Source organism: Anomaloglossus baeobatrachus, chromosome 5 (genome assembly GCF_048569485.1).
Source record: "Anomaloglossus baeobatrachus isolate aAnoBae1 chromosome 5, aAnoBae1.hap1, whole genome shotgun sequence".
In the NCBI taxonomy this organism is placed as follows: Eukaryota; Metazoa; Chordata; class Amphibia; order Anura; family Aromobatidae; genus Anomaloglossus; species Anomaloglossus baeobatrachus.
Window position 1 is genome coordinate 63,280,895 of NC_134357.1, and position 26,265 is coordinate 63,307,159.

General features: G+C 43.1%; 1 protein-coding gene across 2 annotated transcripts in view; it reads left to right on the forward strand.

The window, feature by feature from the left end:
- Window positions 1–26,265, forward strand: part of BLNK (B cell linker) — a 388,622-nt gene that overhangs the window by 75,593 nt on the left and 286,764 nt on the right. The gene's annotated exons all lie outside the window — the stretch shown is intronic.

Below are 26,265 nucleotides of genomic sequence, written 5' to 3' on the forward strand. Positions count from 1 at the left end.
GTTAGATACAGCAGAGTAAGAAAACCGGTGGACAGGACATAGAACAGCTGAACTAGAGATCAAGTCCACACCTGAAGTGATGTGGAACAGATTCTGGCACAATATCTGCTAATTTTTCTGAGGTCTGTGATCTGCGCAGGGAGACGCAGGCAGATGCAGGCATTAGGTAGGCTAACAAGAGTTAATCTCTGCTGGGCTGCTTGTTAGTCTCTTTGATCACATGCTGTGTAGGAGCAAATCACGTTTGCTCCCCTCCTAAATATGTTGGCTGAACTATTTAATTAATGTCAGCTATAGTTTACCTATACTGGTCTGGTGAGGTGTTGTGATCCAGACTTACTAGTGGTTGTTGTGCATTATTACTGTGAGCGGTTGTAATGTTAACCCTTGTTGTGTTTGTATTGCTACCTTGCTGCTCTTGCTTTTCTCCTTAAGGCCACTTTACACGCTGCAATCTCGCTAGTGAGATCGCTAGCATGCGTACCCGCCCTCATCGTTTGTGCATCACTGGCAAATCGTTGCCTGTGGTGCACAAAATCGCACGGACCTGTCACACTACTTACCTGCCTAGCGACGTCGCTGTGATCGGCGAACCACCTCCTTTCTAAGGGGGCGGTTCGTTCGGCGTCACAGCGACTTCACTAAGCGGCCACCCAATCGAAGTGGAGGGTCAGAGGTGAGTGGGACGTAACATCCCGCCCACCTCCTTCCTTCCTCATTGCCGGCGACTGCAGGTAAGGTGAGGTTCCTCGTTTCTGCGGTGTCACACATAGCGATGTGTGCTGCCGCAGGAACGACAAACAACATCGTACCTGCAGCAGCAACGATAATTGGGAATAGGGGGGCATGTATAGCGATTTTACACGCATTTTCGATCGTACGTAGGTGTTGCACGCAACGAAATCGCTAATGCGACCGGATGTGGGTCACGAATTCCGTGACCCCAACGACATCGCTTTAGCGATTTTGCAGCGTGTAAAGCGGCCTTTAGGCTCTTACTGTTTGTTCCTGCGAGTTTGCAGTGTCTCTGAGTTTTCGTATTCCCCTGTCAGTCTTAAGGGGGCTTTACACGCAACGACATCGCTAACGAGATATCGTTGGGGTCATGGAATTCATGACGCACATCCGGCCTTGTTAGTGACGTCATTGTGTGTGAAACGTTCGAGCGACAGCTAACGATCCCAAATACTCACCTAATTGTTGATCGTTGACACGTTCATTTCACAAATGTCGTTGTTGGTTCAGGACGCAGGTTGTTGGTCGTTCCTGAGGCAGCACACATCGCTAGGCGTGACACCCCAGGAACGACAAAAACACCGTACCTGCGTCCTCCGGCAACGAGGTGGGCGTGACTTTCATGCACCTGCTCTCCGCCCCTCTGCTTCTATTGGACGCCTGCTGTGTGATGTCGCTGTGACGTCGCATGAACCGCCCCCTTAGTAAAGAGGCAGTTCGCCGGCCACAGCGACGTCGCTAGGAAGGTATGTTTGTGTGACGGGGCCTTGCGATATTGTGCATCACGGGCAGCAATTTGCCCGTGACGCACAAACGATGGGGGCGGGTGCGATCGGCAGCGACAACGCCAGTGATGTCGCTGCGTGTAAAGTAGCCTTTAATCTGTGTTACCATCACACTTCTGCAGCTTCCTTCCATGGGAGGGGGTAACAGACTAGATCTGGTCAGGAGATTAGCCAGGCACGGGATTCAGGCATCTCCACCATTAGTGCTAACCCCAAGGTTAAGGATAGTTTACGTGAGGGTCAGTATGAGAGCCCTTGTCCATCATTATCCTGCAGTCACATTGTGACACTGAGCATGCTATTCCTAGCAGTTGACCGGCACAGCCAAATGGACAATCAGGTACCATGATTTCAGAGACCCAAGTGTGCAGACAAACACCATTAGACAGTTGGGCCGAGAGTACGGACCAGAATCTTGGTACAACAGAGCACGAGAGGCAGACACCTTGATATAACCTACCTGAGTGTGCAAACACCTTCATAAAGTTGAGCCGAGAGTGCAGACAAGAAAAAGACTGGTGTCACTTCCTAACTTTCTAGTGTGAACAGGTGCATACGGAGCATGAAACATAGTAACAAAAAAGAGACAGTTGCACTCTGTAATGAATATAGTAATATAGACATGTAATACTGCTATGGAAAATATATAAAAAATAAGATACTTAGCACACAAAATGGTCAGTTTTATATCAGCCTGACAACCAAGGCAACCTCATATTGTTGGGTCCCTGCCTAGTTTAATGCCTCCCTTTGGGTTCCAAAAACCCCTCCAATTTATGGGTGGACAGGAACCTGCAAATGAAAAATTAAAATTGCATGAGGCTGAAGAACAGGAGTTCTCAATCAGAAGGCATGACCCTATAATCTAAAAAAAAGACTGGTGGTATTTCCTAACTTTCTAATGTGAACAGGTGCAAACTGAGCATGAAACACAGTAACAAAAAGGAGACAGTTGCACTCTGTAGTGCTAAGATATGTGTAAGGCCAGAGTCACACTTGCGTATGTCATGCGAGTCTCGCATCGCATCAACCAGCACGGCTGCACACTCTCCTGACAGGAGCGGGTCGGTTACATGTATTTTTATGCAGCTAACCCACTCCTGTCTGGAGAGTGTCAGGCCGTGCAGGGTGATGCGATGCGAGACACGTGCGAGTTACACGCAAGGCACTCGCAAATGTGATACTGGCTAACAATGAATAAAGGCATGCAATACTGCTATGGAAAACATGTAAAAAATTAAGCACACAAAATGGCCAGTTTTATGTGAGCCCAACAGCCAATGCCAAGGTGACTTGTTTGGTCTCTGCCTATTCTAATGCCTCTCTTTAGGTTAAAAAAAACCCTCCAATATCTGGGTGGACAGGAACCTGCAAATTAAAAATTAAAATTGCCTAAGGCTGAAGTGCAGGAGTGCTCAATCGGAAGACATGACACTATAACTTTGAACAAGAACTTTGAAACAGCAGATCTGAATAAGCAGCCAGTTACCTTGATATAGTAAAACTGAGTGTGCAGACTAGCACCTTCATACAGCAGAGTATAGCGTGTGAGCAGAAGAAAGACTGTTGTCTGGTGGCACACTTGTGGAGATAGTAGCAGAGCGCAATGACAGTAGAGCTTGGGTTTGTATTGTGGCTCATCAAGGATGACAACACATGCTAACAGAGTGGACTTACTCCTGAATACTCAAGAGCTAAATTGCAGCCTTGACTGGCCATAAAGGCCAAGTGGAGTGACATTGGGAAGGAGGAAGTAGAACCCGGTCATGATGGACTCAAGGCAGATCTGGAGGACATAGAAGCAGTTATTATTCTGAACCATCTCATGGAAAAGAAAGTTCATATGTTTTTACAATAAGTGGGGTCTAAGGGGAAAAGGTTTCTCCTTGTGGAGACTGACAAACCAATCTGGCTGTCAGTGATAAGGAGTCTTATAGCTGCAATGCCCCTCTGGCAAATATTCAAATAGTCTCTTTAGGGAGGAAGGAGATGAACTCTGGCACCATCTATTGGAAGTAGCAATCCTAAAAGTCAAAAGTGGCCCTTTAACAAGTATTTTCACATGACCTTGGAATTATTGCAGATCAGAACCTCAATTTGCAGACACGGTGTTTCGGGATGATAGTCCCTTGTCAGTGCAAAGTATGAGATCCGATCTGGCTGAATGAGAAGCTCTACTGGGGTCTAAGGGGAAAACTTTTCTCTTTGCGGAGACTGACAAACCAGTCTGGCTGTCAGTGGTGAGGAGTCTTATAGCTGCATTACTCCTCTGGGAAATATTCAAATTGTCTCTTCAGGGAGGAAGGAGACAAACTCTAGTGTTACCTATTGGAAGTAGCAATCCTAAAAGTCAAAAGTGGCTCTTTAATGAGCCTTTCATATGACCTAGGATTTATGCCAGATCAGAACCTCAATTTACAGACACGGTGTTTCGGGGTGATTGTCCCTTGTCAGTGCAAAGTATAAGATCTGATCTGGCTGAATGAGAAGCTCTACTGGGGTCTAAGGGGAAAACTTTTCTCCTTGCGGAGACTGACAAACCAATCTAGCTGCCAGTGGTGAGGAGTCTTATAGCTGCAATTCTCCTCTAGGTAATATTCAAACTGTTTACAATAAGTGAAAACTGATAATATACGGGGATAATGCTAGTGTGTCAGTTGTGTGACATCCAACAGGACAAGGCGTAAATACTGAGCCGACATCTCTGCAGCCTGTGTGGAGTTAACGTTTTCTCCGATGTCCATCGCTAGTCACTATCTACCAGCTTAAATGTATTAAGATGGATTCATTCTTGTGTTTTACACCGTGCTGTGCACACCTGAAGGGCAGCCAAAGGGCACCGGCGGTGTCTGCTGTCCAAAATGCCTTTTACTTCGGACCTGACTGGAATGTAAAATGCATAAAACAGAAGATTATCTCTTTGTGATGTCTTGTAATATTCGTGCTTAATTCTAGATCCTTATCATGTACCCAATCTCCCAGCGCACAATGTATCAGCATGTCCTTCTTACAGGGAGATATGGAGGAAGCTATAGGGCTTAAGGTCCATTTACACCATTCAATTATTGAGCATGAACGTTTCTTGCAACGCTTGTTTCATGATATTCGTTCACTTCTCTTATGACATTTTGGGGTCATTAGAAACTAATTATAAGTAGAGATGAGCGAACCGGTCCCGGTTCGGCTCGAGGTCGGTTCGCCGAACGGAGGTCCCGTTCGAGTTCGGTTCGTCGAACGTTCGACGAACCAAATTCGAACCTATAGGCTATAATGGGAGGCAATCACAAACACATAAAAATGCATTATAAATGTACACAAACAGTTAATAAACATTGCCATAACACTTACCGGTCCCCGCGATCCCTTCTGCACTCTATCTCCTGCCGCTATTCCATCCGATGATCGCTGAATCCTCCCGTGACCGGCACTGCCAGCAGAGATGCAGGACCTATCGTGACGTCAAAATAGCCATGTGACCAGTCACGTGGCTATTATCTCATTGGCTACAGACTGGTCACATGACTATGACGCGTCATGTAGGACCTGCGAGTGCATCTCTCCGGTACACGGTGCACATATGTGTATCGCCGTGTACCGGCGACATGCTCTAGCACACGGTCGACTCCCCGTTCCGTTAGGGACCGGCTGACACAGCCGGTCATTAACGGAGATCACCGTTGCCATAGCAACGCAGTTAGCAGTGACGTCACCGCTAACCGCAGCTCCGAGAGCACCGTTGCTATGGTAACGCGTCTGTCAGCGTTACCGCTGTTACCGCTGACAGCCAGCACTGATCACTCATGGAGTGAAAGCTGCACGCTGCTTCCCGATTGTAGTGAGGATTGTACTGAGGATGAGGTTCCCCAGCCCCAAGTGATGGGCTGGTGAACCTCATCCTCACTACAATCGTCACTACTACTACACTAGTGAGGATTGTAGTGAGGATGAGGTTCCCCAGCCCCAAGTGATGGGCTGGTGAACCTCATCCTCACTACAATCGTCACTACTACTGCACTAGTGAGGATTGTACTGAGGATGAGGTTCCCCAGCCCCAAGTGATGGGCTGGTGAACCTCATCCTCACTACAATCGCCACTACTACTACACTAGAAAGAAAGAAGACAGAAGAGCAGGATCGTGGAGGGCTGACAGGGGGTAATAAAGATGGAGTCTCTAATGTGTCTGTGTATTTATTTCTATTAAAGTATTTTTTCTCTGTGTGGTGTCTTTTTTTTAACCCTTTATTGGAGATTCTTAATGGCCGGGTCAAACGTGCCTGACATTAAGAATCTCTGGCTTAATACTGGCTAGTAAAACAAAGCCAGTATTAACTCATGATTACCCAACAAGCCACCCGGCTCCAGGGCTGTTGGAAGAGTTGGATACAGCGCCAGATGATGGCGCTTCTATGAGAGCGCCATTTTCTGGGACGGCTGCGGACTGAAATCCGCAGCAGAGGCGCCCAGAAACCTCGGGCTAACCTGTGCTGCGGATTCCAATCCCCAGCTGCCTAGTTGTACCCGGCTGGACACAAAAATGGGGCGAAGCCCACGTCATTTGTTTTTTAATTATTTCATGAAATAAGTGAAATAATTAAAAAAAAATGGGCTTCCCTATATTTTTGGTTCCCAGCCGGGTACAAATAGGCAACTGGGGGTTGGAGGCAGCCCGTGGCTGCCTGCTGTACCTGGTAACATACAAAAATATGGCGAAGCCCACGTCATTTTTTTGGTGGGCAAAAAACTTCTGCATAAAGTCCTGGATGGAGTATGCTGAGCCTTGTAGTTCTGCAGCTGCTGTCTGCTCTTCTCCATACAGACAGACAGCAGCTGCAGAACTACAAGGCTCAGCATACTCCATCCAGGACTGTATGCAGAAGTTTTTTGCCCCCTGAAAAAATTATGTGGGCTTCGCCATATTTTTGCATGCTAGCCAGGTACAGCAGGCAGGTACGGCTGCCCCCAACCCCCAGTTGCCTATTTGTACCCGGCTGGGAACCAAAAATAAAGGGAAGCCCTTTTTTTATTATTTCATGAATTTCATGAAATAATTAGAAAACAAATGACGTAGGCTTCGCCTCATTTTTGTGTCCAGCCAGGTACAACTAGGCAGCTGGGGATTGGAATCCGCAGCACAGGTTGGCCTGAGCTTTCTGGGCCCCACTGCTGCGAATTGCAGTCTGCAGCCGCCTCAGAAAATGGCACTTTCATAGAAGCGCCATCTTCTGGCGCTGTATCCAACTCTTCAAGCACCTGCCTGCTATACCTGGCTAGCATACAAAAATATGGCGAAGCTCACGTCCTTTTTTTGTAGTTTTTTGGCAAAAAAAATAAACAATGCTTCCCTGGATTTTCCATTGCCAGTGAAGGTAACACCAAGCAGTGGGGGTTAGCAGCCAGTAGCTGCTTGGATTACCCTTAGCTAGCAATACAAAAAATGCAGCGGGAGCCCATATATTTTTTTTTTAATTATTTATTTAAATAACTAAAAATAAAATGGGCTTCCCTGTATTTTGATTGCTGGACATCACAGTGCTGTAAAAATAAATCTTTAAAAAAATGACGTAGCGCTCCGCGGTATTTTTGATTCTCAGCAGATAAAGCAGACAGCTATGGGTTGCCACCCCCATCTGCCTGCCGTTACCTTGGTTGGCAATCAAAATACAGGGAAGCCCATTAATTTTTTCTATTTAAAAAATAGTTAAAAAAAAAAATGACGTTGGGTCCCCCCATTTTTGATAGCCAGCTAGGGTAAAGCAGACGGCTGTAGCCTGAAAACCACAGCTGGCAGCTTTACCGTGGTTGGGGATCCAATGTGGAGGTCCCCTCAGGCTCTTTTTTATAATTATTTTATAAATATTAATAATTACACAATAAAAGTAGGGTCCCCCCCAAATTGGATCACCAGCCAAGGTAAAGCGGACAGCTGTGGTCTGGTATTCTCAGGGTGGGAAGGTCCATAGTTATTGGGCCTTCACAGCCTAAAAATAGCAGGCCGCAGGCACCCCAGACTTGGCGCATCCACTAGATGCGCCAATCCTGGCGCTTCACCCCAGCTCATCCCGTGCCCTGGTGCAGTGGCAAACGGGGTAATAAATCGGGTTGATACTAGCTGTAAAGTCACCTGAGATCAAGCCCAGCAGTTTGTGATGTCATGGCATCTATTAGATACCCAACATCATAAACTGTCAGTACTAACAAAAAAAAAAAATCGACAAAAGAAATTTATTTGAAAAAACAGTCCCCAAAACATTTCCTCTTTCACCAATTTATTGTAAGAAAAAAATAAAGGGGTCCCACGACGACTCTGGACCGTCTAGAATATGGGGGGGAGACACTCAGGGAACGTATCCCCCATTTTCTAGGAGTGCGGACCCTTCATGTGAGGAGTGTGGGTGCAATGAATCTGCACTCACTCTCCCCGGGTCCACAGCAGCAGAGTCCATGTCGTAATGGTTGCTACCAAAGCTGCAATGCCCTGCTCATGAGGTAAGGGCATGCCTAATCAGGAGAACTACTGTAGAGGAAGCTCTGCTCACTGGTATATAGGTGCTCAGAGGTAATAATAGATAAAATTAGTGAGTAACCTCGGCACTCTAAATCTCCCAGACTAAGTCAGTAAGTCACAACAGATAGTAATGCAAAATCACTCTTTATTGGTCCGTATTAAGAAAAAAAATTTTTCATAAGCATATATGTTTTTGTCCAAAACAAGTTACAAATGACGTTTCGGCCTGAGCCTTCGTCAGATTGGACTTATCTGCTTGTAATCATGAAAAATGTCAATAATCAGTATCACATAAGAGTGAGAGAACAATAACATAAACTCGAACAATGTAGAGGTACAATTGGGATGCAGCAAAGAAATTGCAACACAGCAAGAAATGAAACACATGATACAAATGTCATAATACAGTACAAGGACAATATAGTAATGACAAATATGGGGTCAGAGTAGGCTTAGACAGCTCTGGTACGAAAGAGATGTCAATCATAAAGTAACATGTGCAGTAGGTGTAGAGCTACAGTATGCATGGCAGAGCTAATGGGTAGACTGACCATAGAAAAAGAACGGAGAAAAAGTGGAGAAAAAGTGGAGAAAAAGTGGAGAAAAAGTGGAGAAAAAATGGAGAAAAAGTGGAGAAAAATTGGAGAAAAAGTGGAGAAAAAATGGAGAAAAAGTAGAGAAAAAGTGGAGAAAAAAATGGAGAAAAAGTGGAGAAAAAGTGGAGAAAAAATGGATAAAAAGTGGAGAAAAAGTGAAGAAAAAGTGGAGAAAAAATGGAGAAAAAAATGGAGAAAAAATGGAGAAAAAAATGTAGAAAAAGTGGAGAAAAAGTGGAGAAAAAGTGGAGAAAAAAATGGAGAAAAAGTGGAGAAAAAGTGGAGAAAAAGTGGAGAAAAAGTGGAGAAAAAATGGAGAAAAAGTGGAGAAAAAGTGGAGAAAAAGTGGAGAAAAAAATGGAGAAAAAGTGGAGAAAAAGTGGAGAAAAAGTGGAGAAAAATGGAGAAAAAGTGGAGAAAAAGTGGAGAAAAAGTGGAGAAAAAAATGGAGAAAAAGTGGAGAAAAAGTGGAGAAAAAGTGGAGAAAAAATGGAGAAAAAGTGGAGAAAAAGTGGAGAAAAAGTGGAGAAAAAGTGGAGAAAAAATGGAGAAAAAGTGGAGAAAAAGTGGAGAAAAAGTGGAGAAAAAAATGGAGAAAAAGTGGAGAAAAAGTGGAGAAAAAGTGGAGAAAAATGGAGAAAAAGTGGAGAAAAAGTGGAGAAAAAGTGGAGAAAAAAATGGAGAAAAAGTGGAGAAAAAGTGATGAAAAAATGGAGAAAAAGTGGAGAAAAAGTGGAGAAAAAGTAGAGAAAAAATGGAGAAAAAGTGGAGAAAAAGTGGAGAAAAAAATGGAGAAAAACTGGAGAAAAAGTGAAGAAAAAGTGGAGAAAAAGTGGAGAAAAAATGTAGAAAAAAATGTAGAAAAAGTGGAGACAAAATGTAGAAAAAGTGGAGAAAAAGTGGAGAAAAAATGGAGAAAAAGTGGAGAAAAAGTGGAGAAAAAAATGGAGAAAAAGTGGAGAAAAAGTGAAGAAAAAGTGGAGAAAAAGTGGAGAAAAAATGGAGAAAAAGTGGAGAAAAAGTGGAGAAAAAGTGGAGAAAAAAATGGAGAAAAAGTGGAGAAAAAGTGGAGTAAAAATGGAGAAAAAGTGGAGAAAAAGTGGAGAAAAAAATGGAGAAAAAGTGGAGAAAAAGTGGAGAAAAAATGGAGAAAAAGTGGAGAAAAAGTGGAGAAAAAGTGGAGAAAAAATGGATAAAAAGTGGAGAAAAAGTGAAGAAAAAGTGGAGAAAAAATGGAGAAAAAAATGTAGAAAAAATGGAGAAAAAAATGTAGAAAAAGTGGAGAAAAAGTGGAGAAAAAAATGGAGAAAAAGTGGAGAAAAAGTGGAGAAAAAGTGGAGAAAAAGTGGAGAAAAAATGGAGAAAAAGTGGAGAAAAAGTAAAGAAAAAGTGGAGAAAAAAATGGAGAAAAAGTGGAGAAAAAGTGGAGAAAAAGTGGAGAAAAAGTGGAGAAAAAGTGGAGAAAAAAATGTAGAAAAAGTGGAGAAAAAGTGAAGAAAAAGTGGAGAAAAAGTGGAGAAAAAATGTAGAAAAAAATGTAGAAAAAGTGGAGACAAAATGTAGAAAAAGTGGAGAAAAAGTGGAGAAAAAATGGAGAAAAAGTGGAGAAAAAGTGGAGAAAAAGTGGAGAAAAAAATGGAGAAAAAGTGGAGAAAAAGTGAAGAAAAAGTGGAGAAAAAGTGGAGAAAAATGGAGAAAAAGTGGAGAAAAAGTGGAGAAAAAATGGAGAAAAAAATGGAGAAAAAGTGGAGTAAAAATGGAGAAAAAGTGGAGAAAAAGTGGAGAAAAAATGGATAAAAAGTGGAGAAAAAGTGCAGAAAAAGTGGAGAAAAAGTGGAGAAAAAATGGAGAAAAAATGGAGACAAAAATGTAGAAAAAGTGGAGAAAAAGTGGAGAAAAAAATGGAGAAAAAGTGGAGAAAAAGTGGAGAAAAAGTGGAGAAAAAGTGGAGAAAAAAATGGATAAAATTGGAGAAAAAAATGGAGAAAAAGTGGAGAAAAAGTGGAGAAAAAAATGGAGAAAAAGTGGAGAAAAAGTGGAGAAAAAGTGGAGAAAAAATTGAGAAAAAAGTGGAGAAAAAATGGAGAAAAAAGTGGAGAAAAAATGGAGAAAAAGTGGAGAAAAAGTGGAGAAAAAATGGATACAAAGTGGAGAAAAAGTGGAGAAAAAGTGGAGAAAAAGTGGAGAAAAAAATGGAGAAAAAGTGGAGAAAAATTGGAGAAAAAAATGGAGAAAAAGTGGAGAAAAAGTGGAGAAAAAGTGGAGAAAAAGTGGAGAAAAAAATGGAGAAAAAGTGGAGAAAAAGTGAAGAAAAAGTGGAGAAAAAGTGGAGAAAAAATGTAGAAAAAAATGTAGAAAAAGTGGAGACAAAATGTAGAAAAAGTGGAGAAAAAGTGGAGAAAAAATGGAGAAAAAGTGGAGAAAAAGTGGAGCACCCTTTGGTGCCTTTCATGTGGCACTAAGGGGTGCTTAGCTTTGTATTTAGCCAAAAAAATGAAAAAAAAAAATGACGTAGGATTCCCCCTAGTTTTGTAGCCAGCTAGGGTAAAGCAGACGGCTGCAGCCTGCAGACCACAGCTGGCAACCTCACCTTGGCTGGTAATCCAAAACTGAGGGCACCCCACGCTGTTATTTTAAATTAAATAAATAATTAAAAAAAAAAACACGTAGGGGTCCCCCAAAATTGGATCACCAGCCAAGGTAAAGCAGACAGCTGGGGCCTGATATTCTCAGACTAGGGAGGTCCATGGTTATTGGACTCTCCCCAGCCTAAAAATAGCAGGCCGCAGCCGCCCCAGAAGTGGCGCATCCATTAGATGCGCCAATCCTGGTGCTTCGCCCCAGCTCATCCCACGCCCTGGTGTGGTGGCAAACGGGGTAATATATGGGGTTAATACCAGATGTGTAATGTCACCTGGCATCAAGCCCTGGGGTTGGTGAGGTCAGGCGTCTATCAGATACCCGACATCACCAACCCAGTAAGTAATAAAAAAAATAGACGACAAACACATTTTTATTTGAAAAAACACTCCCCAAAACATTCCCTCTTTAACCAATTTATTAGAATGAAAAACAAATCCAGGTCTGCTGTAATCCAAGGGGTTGCCATGACGATCCACACTGTCCCAGTCAATGAAGAGCAGGATGTTCCCCATTGGCTGGGAGAGCAGTGCAGTGACCTGAGCTAACATCAATGGGTCAGCCCAGGTCACTGCAGGGCATGACAAGTGCTGCTGTCAGCGAGGTACATTACCTGCGCTGATCTCCAGCACACTGACAGCCCCTGTCACTGAGTTCAATGACCGCCGCCTTCACAGCCAAGTATCGCGAGAGGCCCGTGACGTCACCGCTAGTCAGTCTCGGGTCAGAAGCGAGAGAAGGTGATGTGACAAGCGGCGGCCATGGAGGACAGTGACAGCGCTGAGGTCGGGATGGCGGGACTTGATCACCGCAGGTAAGCCGAGCGGGACCATGTGTGTGTGTGTGTGTATGTGAGTGAGTGTGTGTGTGTGTGTGTGTGTGTGTGTGTGTACATGCCGCAGGCAGGAGGGGGCGGAGTGAGCTGAGCGGGTGTGTGTGTGTGTGTGTGTGTACATGCCGCGGGCAGGAGGGGGCGGAGTGAGCTGAGCGGGGAAGTGTGGGCTTCCTGCACGTAACTAGGATAAACATCGGGTTACTAACCAAAGCGCTTTGGTTGGATACCCGATGTTTATCTTGGTTACCAGCTTCTGGCAGGCTGCCAGCGATGGCTCCTGCACACTGTAGCTGTAAAAAGCCCTGCTTTTTGCTGCTAGAACCGTTCTCGAACGTATCTAGAACTATCGAGCTTTTGCAAAAAGCTCGAGTTCTAGTTCGATCTCGAACAGCCCCCAAAATCACTCGAGCCTAGAACTGGAGAACCTCGAACCGCGCTCAACTCTAATTATAAGGCGCCCATACACAATAAACCATGTACCGCCCAAAGTTTACAGTGAAGAAAAGGGGACAAACCATTTGACAACTTTTTGGTCACACCCCTAACCACACCTCTAGCTACACCCAATAACTTATTTCTCTCCACCCTGGTAGGATTTGATGTCAGAAGGGGCATGATCATTCAAACAGAAGAGAAGGGGTTAACGCCGCGCATCAGCCAAATGAAGATGTAGAGATGTTGATGAATAAATATCTTTTTAATTTCATAGGTCTACGCGTTTCGAGGTTGAAACCTCTTCCTCAGGACATCAACAAAGCAAGGAAGAGGTTTCAACCTCGAAACGCGTAGACCTATGAAATTAAAAAGATATTTATTCATCAACATCTCTACATCTTCATTTGGCTGATGCGTGGTGTTAACCCCTTCTTTTCTCCTGTTTGAATGCTCATCCACATGGGGCTGATGCCATTATCTTATGCTTGGCAGTAGTTGCGACTTTCACAACCACATTAGGTGAGTGTATATTTTCTATATACTACTCCTGTCATCTGGTATTACCCTATCAGCGCTTCTTTTTTCTAGTTTTATTAGATGGGGCATGATGGCAGTGAGGGACATCCGGCAGACTGCCCGGGACACCAGGACGTAGACCCAAATCCGGGACAGTCTTGTTGTATCCGGAACCGTTCGGACCTTTGGATTTATTTTATGTTCATTCTCTCATTGATATAACTGGTATAACTCTTTTGTTTTTACATAAGCTTTGCAATGTAGACCTAGATATTTAGATCATTTCTAGATATTTGTGTCTGCACCAAATGACACAATAACAGACTTCTGTGGTTATTGCATTTTTTGTTGCATTTATTTATGCATTTTCTCCCTTTTTTGATGCATCGGAATTTTTAATGTTCATAGGACAGAAAAGCTTTAATTTTGCACTTAAAAAATCCAACTACATTTTTTTATATTAATTTTTACATGCTTTTTTTAACATGCATTTTTTTATTCAGACTTTCCATAGAAGCCTACAAGGGAAAAAAGGATCAAAACTACAATTTAGCAGCATTTTTAAGCTATGTAGCCACGTGGCATTTTTTTTTTTGCATTTTTCCTTGATTTTTTTTAATCAATAAAAGTAAGGAAAAAGCATCCTAGCAAAGTCTATGAGAATCGTGACTTGCTGTGCACACATGGCTTCAGTTTCCTTGTTGCTGAAAAGACAAGCAGCGTGTCAATTGTTTCTGCATTTCTACAATCCCTTGCAATGCTTTATCACAACAGTGGATTATATCGCAGCACTTTTCATCACACACCGTTCATGCAGCATGGTCTGTGAAGCGATTCGTAGCTCAGTAACTTGGGGTAGTCATGGTGACGACCCAGGGTTACCATTGCAGTGATTGGGTCCCTCTGATCGCATGACAGGGACCGGATCGCCAGGGAGAGGTAAGTGATTCTTCTCCCTGCCTCCTGAATGCTGCGATGGCACTGATCACAGCATTTAGGGGGTTAAACTGTCGGAAGCAGCACAGGCACCACTTCGGGCAGTGAGATCCGGATCCTGGCTGTAACATCAGCCAGAGACCCGGTGGCATTCACGCGGGTACAGCACCTGATCCTCTGCCATCGCCATGACTAAAACAAAAACACAAAAAGCAGGAAAAAGCGCACAAACGCAATTAAAAAAATACGCTTTTTTTCTGTTGCGTTTTTCCAAAACATGCTTTTTGTGTGCAGAAATGAAGCCCATAAAAAAGCAACGTGGGCACATAGCCTAAGACCACATTAAGCCGGAGTTTTTATGAAATCACATCTTCTTTGCTTGGAGAGAGAATAAAAGCAGCATTTTCTCTGGCAACGGCCTAAATGTCCAAGCAAAGTGGATGTCATTTCATAAAAACTCCTGCCCACTGTGCATTTAAAGACTATATTAGGGCTCATGCGCACGTTGCCGAATTTCATGCATTTACACTGCGTATTGCACTGCAGCGTAAATGCATGCGTCCTGCTTCCCCTGCACAATCTATGTAGATTGTGCATGAGACGTGTGCACGTTGCTTTTATGAACGCAGCGATTTGGGTGCTAAAATTTTCACCCAAATCTGTGCGCACAAAAAAGCAGCATGTCAATTATTTCTGCGTTCTGCATGCAGCTCCCACTCTGTCTATGGTGGGGGCAGCATCCCGAGCGCATGCATCCATTATGCAGTGTTTCTGCAGCGATTTAACATGTGCTGTCAAATCCCTGCAGGGACACAACGCAACGTGCGCACACAGCCTTAGGCCAATAACACACTTCTGCATAAAAAACGTACGTGTCTCACGGTCCGTTTTTCGGGTCCGTGTTCCGTTTTTTTAGGGGCGCTTCCCCCGTACGTATGACATCTGTGTGATGGTGTATGCTCTACGTGTACATGTGTACGTGTGGAATGTCCGTATTGGCATAAAATACGTACATATGCAATTCGTGTGCCGTCCGTTTTTAGAGGTCCGCATTCTTACCCAAATAACGTTGTTAATCCTTCATCATGAGATCCTGGTGTTGCTAATTGGTCAATTTCCGTCCCGTGGAAACTACAGATCCTGGAATTTTGTCTGTTAGCTTCTCTGATGGCTGTGATCAGCGCAAGCTTCGAACCAACAGACTTGTAGTTCATAGGCAGGCTAGCAAGAGTTAATCTCTGCTTGGCTGCTTTTTATTCTCCTTTGCCTAAATGCTGTGGGGGAGCCAGTCACATTCACTCCTCTCCTATATATGCTGGCTGGACACTTCCTTTAATGCCAGCTATAGCTTTTCTGTACTGGTCAGGTGAGGTGTTGTGATCCAGACTTACTGGTGATTATAGTACTTAATAGTTGTGAACAGTTGTGGTGTTAACACTTGTTGTCCTTTTGTTGCGGTCTTGTTTTTCTCCTTACTTTATTGCTGTTTGCTCCTGTGAGTTTGCAATGTGTATGAGATTTGGTTTTCCCCTGTCTGTTTTTATCTGTCTTACCATCACAATCCTGCTCTTTCCTTCCCTGAGACAAGGGAACAGTTTAGTTCTGGTCAGGGAAATAGTAAGGCACAGGACTCCAGCAACTCCACCATCAGGGGTAATCCAAAGTTAGTGATAGCCTAAGGTTCTCTAGCATGAGGGACAGTATAGGAGCCCCCTGTCCCTCACTATCCTATAGTCACATTGTGGCATACAGGTACAAAGTGCTAATGAATATGTGGAAGACAGAACTGGGGATAGTTAGATGAATGAAGTGAGGTGATAAGCTGTCATGGGAGAAAACTGCTGTGCTGCCAATGATTGTCAGTGAACAATGATATCTACAACGCGTTTCGGAGTTATTCCAACCTCTTCCTCAGGTGCAATAAACAGGATGTTACCTCTGACTTTTTAAGCAGTCATTGGTGATGTCTTTATACAGATACTTCCAATAAAAATTACCAATTTGAACATATAAATAGAATATATAAATAATAATTAATAAGTAATAAAAAGAATGCATCAATAAAATACTATACATATATTATAAAAATTACATGAAAATTCTATAATGAATAATTGTCAGATCGTTAATGAATTGTACATACACTTTCTAGAGTAAAAGTTTATTTTATACAAATGACAACATATGACAACAATCTTATCTTATATACACTGTATAAAGGAAAGTTTCACTATATTAAATGTATGAACAATTCATTAATAATCTGACAATTATTCATACGGAATTTTCATGTAACTGTTATAATAGTTTTCATATATGTGTAGTATTTATTTTTAGGAAAATCGAAGGACCTGACAGGTTCATTGTAAATTCTGAACATCAAGGTGCCAGTAAGAAGAAAACACTATCAATCCTATTACTTTCGAAATATGTCAATATCCACATTTTACCACTAGATGTCAGAAGTGTGCAGGGATTCAGAGAAGAGACGCTGCAGCATGCAGGACTTATGTCACATTATCATCATTTGCCATTATATGTCCTAAAACTATAATACACAGTATTTACCAATATTAAATAAACAGGTGCAAATTTTCAATTCCTTCAGTAGATGACACTTTATTGGTGTTTTTCTCTATGTAGCTGCTGGTGACGCTTCTTGACACATCATCACTGGAGAAAATTGTGTAAAGTAGATGCATTACTAGATGTATGGGATTTATGTTATTTACAATTGGCCATTGCAGATTATGACATTAAAAGGGGTGTCCTCAAATTTGGAGTTATTCCCTATCCACTTTCCCATCGTTGACCCTCACCAATCCCGAGTACTGGGGCCCTGGAGAACCCCAGCTGAAAGGCTCAGGATCTGTGGGGGCCAAGGCAGTCGGAACCCCAGAAATCCAGAAAATGTACCCCTATCCCATGTATCCTGTCAATAGCAGGGCCCATCACACCCAGCTGGTCTCAGAATGGAAGGCTTTGACTTTTGGAGCGCACAATTGGCTGGAATAAACAGCAGACATCATGTTTGCTGAGCCCCTGAAAAGCAGACACACAGAGACAAAGCACAGAAAAAACAGACACACAGAGACTGAGCACAGAAAAAACATCTACTGGCAAAAGTTCTTTCAGAGTTCAGTAGTGACCAGCCAATTACACAGTTTTCTACTTACTGTGTCCCTCTTGCAGCGGTGAGGAGAGATAGGACAGAGATGGGGAGCAAAAGAGCAGAAGAAGGTTCAACTCTTACCTGGCCAGGTGTTTTTGGTCCCCATGTCTGGTCCCCTCGTCCTCGGTATGGCAAGACGGTCCACTAGATCCTGGGGTAGACACGGGTCCCTGTTCTCGGGCGCCAGAAATGTTAGGTTGACCAATAGGTCACAACTGTTGCCAGCGATGACCAAATAAGGGAGTCCCAGGCCCCCCTCAGCTTCCCTCAGCCCTAATGAGATACAGACAGATGCTGATATCTGCACATAAGGTAAGAAGTAGTGAGCGCTCCGAAGAAGGCTGCTAGTTTATTATCACATACAGGATTTATCAATCTAATAGGGGCGTAGCTATGTCGTGTACAGAGACACAAGTTTCATTTCCCAACGAAGCATAAATGAGTTTTGATTCTTGGCGTAAGCGTAACTTTCCATTTCTCAGTAAAAAAACACAACTCTCATTGTCTTAGACTAGGTGCAGGTCTTATCTCTGTCCTTGGGTCTCAGCGTCTAGAGTCCTTGAATCCGCTCTCAGCGTCATAGCGCAGCTGGGCTTGTTTGTTCATCTTACAAAACAACATGAATGTCCATCTATTCAATTTTAAGTTAACTCTTTCCTCACACACCCATTCACTTGAATGGGTGCGAGAGATACGGCTCTAGCAGAAAATCGCAGCATGTTGCCGCTTTTCTCACATCCAGAATCTGGATGCGATAAAAGCTGACCAACTGCTCTCCCTCATTGACTAACATAGGTCCGAGTGCAATGCGAGATTTTCTCACATTGCACTCGTCTGATTTTCACGCTCGTGTGAGTGCACCCTTATACAGAGATAATGAACATCAAGGGTTCAGAGATAATGAATCTGAATTAATTGATAATGAATAATGAATTATACAGAGATAATGAACATCAGGGTTATAAAGCCATTCTGATATGGATTTTCAAAGTAAGTACACCAACATCATGCGGTCTAAGAGATCTTCAGTATTTAATCATTTATACAGCTTGTAATGTGAAATCCGGTGACAAATACCTTTAAATTATTTCTAAAGGTGAAGCTTCATTCTAGCTGTTATTTAAAGGACACTTCTGTAATTTCTAAAGAACCTCTTAGTCCCATTAATGTTCTACAGAGCCGCTTTATTACCCATCATTTAGACAAGAAAAGAAGGAAACACTGAGCCATAATTCTTAATCGTATTTCATTTCTGACAGTCCGATATTTGCAGACTGCAGCGCAATTACACATCCTCCGAAAAACCCTTCAATTAAGTCGGAAAGCTGCACAATTAATGTGCAAAATCCAAAAAAGAAGAGAGGAAAAAAAAAATCATCCCACATTACCTCCATCATGTCATTTTAAAACTGCTGACTTGTCACAATGTATCATAAACATTATATAAACCTAAATTACAGCTGTCAGACCTGAGCCGGGGAGGCGAGGGCCTTCCATTGCCATTGTGAGATTTACTTTAGCTGCGGAACGGAGTTTTTACATCTTTGTTAACAAACATAAAAAAGCCACCTGAGATTAATTAAAGTTTGTATCCCATCTGTTGTTCTTTGACTATAATCATTGAAGCATTTGTAGTGCGGTGCGAGATGCCTTCAGCGTCTTCTCCCCGGGGCCGGCAGCTGCTACTGTAAACTTGTATGACATTAGTACTTACAATTTCCTTCCTATTATGTAAAAACATTGAGGAAATTTGAAGAGTCTGTGTTGCCATAAACTTATATCACAAAACGGAAATTCCCAGTCCATAGTTCAACTTTATTACAAGCTATGATGTTCTAAAGTTTCAGAATCCAAGAACTGGAGACAATTGGACAGCACAGACGTCTATGAGAAGACACCTTCTCAGAAATGAGGTATATTCATTTATCTGACTAGGCCTGATGCGATATTACCTGTCGTGGTCACAAATTTTGGTTTCCATAAAGTGTTCTTTTCCAGAGTTTTTACATGTTCTACTCAGATTTTTCTGTAGTTACGGAAGTCCAGTTGTCAGCTGTCATGGTTCCGATGTGAGGAGCATCATGTGCTCTGTAATGTTCTGCCATACTCTCCTGCAGAGCCTCCAGTCGCCACAGAGTACTGCAGCTCATTTCAGCTGTGGTATTCGCCTCGGGTAAGGAGGGGGTTAATCACCGGTGTTCCACATTCTCACCTTACATAAAGCTTAGGAGCCTTCTCTCTGGGGAGCTGGATTAGGGTAGGCAGGGGGTTGGCCAACAGGAAGCTTGGGACTGTACCGGTGACTAGGACACCCTCCTGGGGGGGGGGGGCGGATTCTACTTGGGGTAGAAAAACTCACACAATGACTAGACAGTTGACCCGGGACTCCAGTTCTGGGACACGACACTACTTTCTTCTCTTCACGGGGCATGCGGCTTGGAGCGGAGAGCTCAGCCCAGGTTCCTCATGGCTGGAAGGACAACTCTGAAAAAGGACTTTCTTCTTTCAAACACCGGTGATTTCTTCTAATTTATGCGAGGTCGACGGGGTACATCACAGCGGGTGACTGGTTCTTCCAGGGCGAGCGGCACAAGGAGTGAGTAAAGACACCTGGAACTGCAGCAACCGACTCGGACTGTTATTACCAGGCTGCTGTCCCACGTCTTGGCGCCAAAGGCCATCACCATCACTGCTCTCCTCATCCTCCTCCCCGGGGCCCGCTCCACCTGTGGGGTGCGATACCATCTTCGGCTGCTATTACCATCCGCCCCAGAGGACAGCGACAGCAGCAGTGGCTCATCTCTGGCCGCATACCACAGGTGGCGTTACGACAATCATCCTACTATAACCCCCATCATCCTCCCTCCTTATTGGTGTACACCTCTGGTCACAAAACCGGGCAGGTCACTGCGACATCCCAGAACTCCACACCGGCCCGGTGACGAGTAACTCAGGTACCAGACCCCATGCCTGACATCCCCTGCCCCCTCGATGCTACATTTGCCTGTGCCGTCGCACAGACTGTTTTGCAGGTGTAGAGGCGTTGCGGTTTGTCTTGAGCTCCTGTGGATGTTTTTTTTCTCAGTACTGGGTCCTACGCTGGTGCTAGCAGGAGCTTTCTCAGATGCTCCTCATTTCGGGTGATTGCTCTGCTTCGTTATGGAGTATGCTCACACAGAATGTCGCCAGTCATATTTCCTGGTTCCACAGTAAGTGCTTTTGGCTCCAGTTTGTGTGCAATTATCTGATCTTGGCTTCTCGACCCTGGACTGTAGTTGACTCTGCTATGCCCGCCCCCCTGACTTTGTCGTTACCTCCTGGCTTCAGACCTCAGACCTTCTCCTGACCACGTCTCCTCCTGCTTCCTGTATCCTATACGTACTCTCCTGGAATCCTGACCCTCGGCCTGTATCTTGATCTTATATCTGCCTGCTCCCTGTGTCCTGTCATGTCCTCCTGGTTCCTGATCCTGGCTACCTCTCCATTTACACTGCACCCAAGTAGTATCTAGCGCCACCAAGTAACTGACATCACACTATGCCACATAGTGTTGAGCATCACATCAGCATTTCTTTTTAACCTTTAAATGACAATTACATCAAGTAATCCAAAGACTCCATTTTTACAGTCTTGATCCTTATTTTTCAAGATATCTACAATGTGCCCGGATGGCTGGATATCGGCTTCTAGGCCAAATCATGCCTGATGAAAACACATTTTAGTCTAATCAGTCCTTGGAGTTTATCCCAATGCATATGACTTTTTTTGTCCATCTGATTTTTGAGGAGTGACCACATGTTTGGGATTGATATCTGGGGAGCTTCCAAACCATGGACCCAAAGGATTGTTCATTGAGCCTCATAGTTATCACTTTTGCCTTGTGTCATGGTCTCCATCATACTGGAAAAACTATTTCTCATCAACAAATTGCTCCTGGATGGTTGGGAGAAGTTGATCTTGGGGGATGTTTAGATCCCATTCTTTACTCATTGCAGTGTTCTCAGGTAAAATTGTGAGTGAGCCATTTCCATGGATGGACCACTTATGGTAGTGCTCACCTTTTCTTCATCGGACAATGATTCTTCTGGATGTCCTGGGCGGCATGGTGGCTCAGTGGTTAGCAGAGCCACCAAAGGACAACATCTGCAAGGAGTTTGTATGTTCTCCCCGTATTTGACACAGACAGAAAAGTGTCCCTTGTGCAAGAAGAATATATGGGTCCTTTGCAGCCCAAGAACTCATGAAACTACACCTGCTTTGGAGGTATAAATGGGCCCTCTTACCTCTTGGGCCCCTGTGCAGTTGCACCAATGTTATGTCCGACCCTGGCCCAAACAGTCTGAAGTGAATGGGCTACAGAGGACTGGGGTAAAGTTATTTTCTCTTATTAAGCCTCCATCAGACTGATAGTACATCTAGAAAAATGATTGTCCGGAGAAGAAAAGGTGAGTGCTACCATGAGTCCAGAACTCCTTACTGTAAGGCATGCAACTCTTTTTTGGTAATTTGGTTCTCACATTTAGTGTCTCCCCATGAGGTTACTGTTAGTAGCGTATATGTAGCACACAAATTGGCCAATTCATGAGAGCTCAACAAGCAGCGACAAGGTGTATCTCTTTGTTGGGACCCTAACCTAATATGCCTCTATCTGGGCTTAAAGCCTATGCTTTTATGTGCAGGTGGGATCCAGCTTAATTGGCAACACCTAAAGCTGGAGGGAGGAGTGCTCAGCCAGAGAGGAGTGAACTACAGATAAAAAAAGACTGACCAGCACTTCCAAACAGAAAAAGGCAAGTGTGAACAGGTGGAAGCTGAGAATTCAATAAAAATTGAAAAAAAAAAAACAGCAGCACTCTGAAATGCTATAATATGCAAACATTGAATATAGGAATTTGGAACTGCATTACTGCTATTGAAACTATGTTTAAAAAATTAGATACTCAGCACACAAATTAGCCAATTCATGAGGTGGCAAAAAAGAGATATGCCTTGTCCCTGGCTGTTGGGCTCTCATCAATTGGCCAGTTTTTGAACTACTTATCTCATTTTTTTTGAAACATAGTTTCAATAGCAGTAATGCAGTTCCAAATTTCTGTATTTTTTATTATATTGAATTCTCAGCTTGCACCTGTTCACACTTGTCTTATTCTGTTTAGAGGTGCTAGTAAGTCTTTTATATTTGTAGTACACTACTGTCTGACTGAGCATTCCTTCCTTCAGCCTAAGGCGTTTTCAATTAGGCTGTAGGCTTAATAGCCTAATTGTAGGTTTTATCGAGGCGTATTAGGTTAGGGTATCAACAACCTTATCACTGGCTGTTGGGCTCTCATGAATTTGCCAATTTGTGCACTAAGAATTTGATTTTTAAAATATATATAATATTTTATTAATTATATAATATATTAAAAATATATATAATATTTATTAATATTAATAATATATTTTATTAATATTATAATATTAAAAATACAGCTCCAAATTCCTATATTTAAAATTAGTAGCATATATACAGTTGTGCTCAAAGGTTTACATACCCCGGCAGATTTTTTGCTTTCTTGGCCTTTTTGCAGAGAATATGAATGATAACACATAAACGTTTTTTACACTCATGGTTAGTGGTTGGGTGAAGCCATTCATTGACAAACTACTTCTTTTTAAATCATAATGACAACCAAAAACATCCAAATGACCTTGATCAAAATTCACCTACACTTGTGATTTTGGCCTGATAACATGTACAGAAGTTGACACGAATGGATTGGAATGGCCAATAAAGGTAACATCCTCACCTGTGACCTGTTTGCTTGTAATCAGTGTGTGTGTGCATAAAAGCTGAGTGAGTGTCTGGGATCCAGACAGACTCTTGCATCTTTCATCCAGCCACTGCCATTTCTAGATTGTGAGTCATGGGGAAAGCAAAAGAATCGTCAGCGGATCCATGGGAAAAGATAGTTGAACTGTATAAAACAGGAAAGGGATACAAAAAGATATAAGGAATTGAATTAAGGATACAATTAGATAAGGAATTGATAATGCCAGTCAGTAGTGCTCAAGCTATGATTAACAAATGGAGAATCAGAGGCTCTTTAAAAAACAAACCAAGATCAGGTAGACCAACAAAAATTTCGGCCACTACTGCCAGGAAAATTGATCGGGATGAGTGGAAAAAAAGTTTTTGTGTTATTCATGTTCTCTGAAAAAAGGCCAAGAAAGCAAAAAATATGTAAACTTTTGAACACAACTGTATTTGCATCTTCTGTGTTATTACTTAGGGGGTAATGAAATCATTCATCATTACCCATAAAGTTGGGTTAATTTCTGTTTTTCAAGGGTTGTTTGGCTGGTTGGTTGGTTGAGTGAGCTTATTTGGTTTGCATATTGCCCAATATATTCTGTGTTCCATTTCAATCCTTTTTACACTATTTGTATTTTTGTTCGGTTGGAGGTGCCAGTATTCTAATTCTAAGCTAGGTTCTCGATGTTATAAATGTATAACAATGGGACTGAATGAAAAATTTGAATGCAATGATTAAAAGGCGTGCCCTAATCATTTTGTCCATTTGGTGAACCTATAACACAAAATGCAAGCTTTGATACCTAACCCGACATTCATGAGGTTATGGACTTTTGGCGTTTGTATACTTTTCATAAACTTTACTTTTTTTTAAAAAAAGCGACTTAATTTACAGTTCTGCTCTCAATACGGTATATGTTTTGTTATCCATCTGCTATGTGTAACCTGCATGTGGTACAAAACAACACATTCATCACATTCACAGAGGACCTATATATACTTCCCATCTGTTTACTTTTGTTACGTTAAGGGGCAATACACTGGTAAATAATGCAGAAACCAAATAAGATCTAATATTATATCATTCTGGTTTATATCTCCATATCCTCCTTTCCTTAAAGGGAACCTGTCAGGTCCAATTTGCACCCAGAGCCACGAGCAGTTCTGGGTGTATATTGCTAGTCCCTGCCTAACCGTCCCTGTATACACTAGCATAGATAAAGAGATCTTTAGAAAAAGTATTTCTAAAGATCCTTTATGATATGCTAATGAGCGCGGGGTCTAGTCGCAAAGGGTGTTAGTTCCCCCCGACTAGTCTGGCCTGTTAGGATGCCCTTGTGGGCGGCGTATCACCCTAACATGCTATTCAATGCCCATTGCCCAGCGTCATCAGTGATGGCGAGCGTACCTGTACCCATTGTCACTAGTTTAGACGCCGGGTTTAGGCTCAGTGCGCATGATCAGAATGCCCTGCACTTCCGGTCATGAGCAGTATGAAGCCGGGTATATTCTTGCTGGCTTCATAGAGGTCTAGTGCGCATGTTCGGAAGTGGCGGGACTTCTGATCATGTGCACTGAGTGACCCTAAACCCAGCGTCTGAGGCGGTGAGAACGGACACAGGTACACATGTCACCACTGATGATGGGTATTGAATAGCATGTTAGCACGTCCCTGTAGCTGTGCTATCATGCTAAGAGGGCAGACTAGTCGGAGGAACTAAAGTGGGCTTTACACGCTGCGACATCGCTAGCAATTGCTAGCAATGTTGAGCGCGATAGCACCCGCCCCCGTTGCACATGCGATATGTGGTGATTGCTGCCATAGCGAACATTATCGCTACAGCAGATTCACACGCACATACCTGGTCGGCGACGTCGCTGTGACCGCCGAACAATATCTCCTTCAAGGGGGAGGTGCGTTCGGCGTCACAGCAACGTCACCGCGATGTCACTAAGCAGCCGGCCAATAGAAGCGGAGGGGCGGAGATGAGCAGGACGTAACATCCCGCCCACCTCCTTCCTTCCGCATTGTTGGTGGAGGCAGGTAAGGAGATGTTTGTCATTCCTGCGGTGTCACACATAGCGCTGTGTGGTGCTGCAGGAACGACAAACAACATCGTATCGGCAGCAGCAGCGATATTATGAAAAGGAGCGACGTGTCACCGATCAACGATTTTTGACGTTTTTGCGATCAGTGATCGTCGCTCCTAGGGTTTACACACTGCGATGTCGGTAATGGCGTCGGATGTGCGTCACTAACGACGTGACCCTGACGATATATCGTTACCGATATCACAACGTGTAAAGCCCGCTTAACACCCTTGTGACTAGTCCCTGCGCTCATTAGCATATCATAAAGGATATTTAGAAAAACGTTTTCTAAAGATCTCTTTATCTATGCTGCTAGATACAGGGACAGTTAGGCAGGGAAGAGCAATATGCACCCAGAACTGCTTGTGGTTCTGGGTGCAAATTGCACCTGACAGGTTCCCTTTAACCCAAGTGTCTGTAGGTTCTCCTCTTTCTCATATTTTAGAGGGCACTAATTTTTAGCAGCTGCTTTCATAATCGACCGTTTGTATCAGAAATAGTGAATATTATAAAGGTGAAAGCAAATTAATGATATGACCAACACAATATATGATTTACCCTAATTTGCCAGTTAGGTGGTTTTGAGCCTGGTGCCAAGATTTAGAAAATCTATGCCATATTTGATGCCGCTAGTGAACAGTAGTATCTGTAGATGACAAGTTTGACTCTCGTCGGTTGCACAGTATGTTGTCTGGAAGAAGCGCATCATGCATAATAAATTGTTTCCTAACATGAAAATACCCAGGCTGGTTTCACTCGACTCATTAGGCAATTAGTTCAGGTCAGTTGACAAGACGATCGGGCCAGGAATTTCAATCCATGTTTTACAGACGTGTAAATTCGAACTTGAGGTGCATTCAGATGGGCTGTTAATGAGCATCAATCAATGATATACAAGTCAATCAGCGCTCACTTACACTAAAGGCCCCGTCACACACAGAGATAAATCTTTGGCAGATCTGTGGTTGCAGTGAAATCATGGACATATTGTTCCATTTGTACACAGCCATAAATCTGGCATTGATTGTCCACAATTTCACTGTAACCACAGATCTGCCACAGATTTATCTGTGTGTAAAGTGGCCTTAAGAGTACTGATGGAGACAGAACGATTATTAATACAATCGTCAGGATGATGCATCCCCATACACCATCATATATTAGCAGTAAATTACTTGTTACATGGGGGGATGTTCTGCCAATAAAGACAATTTTTATGATGGA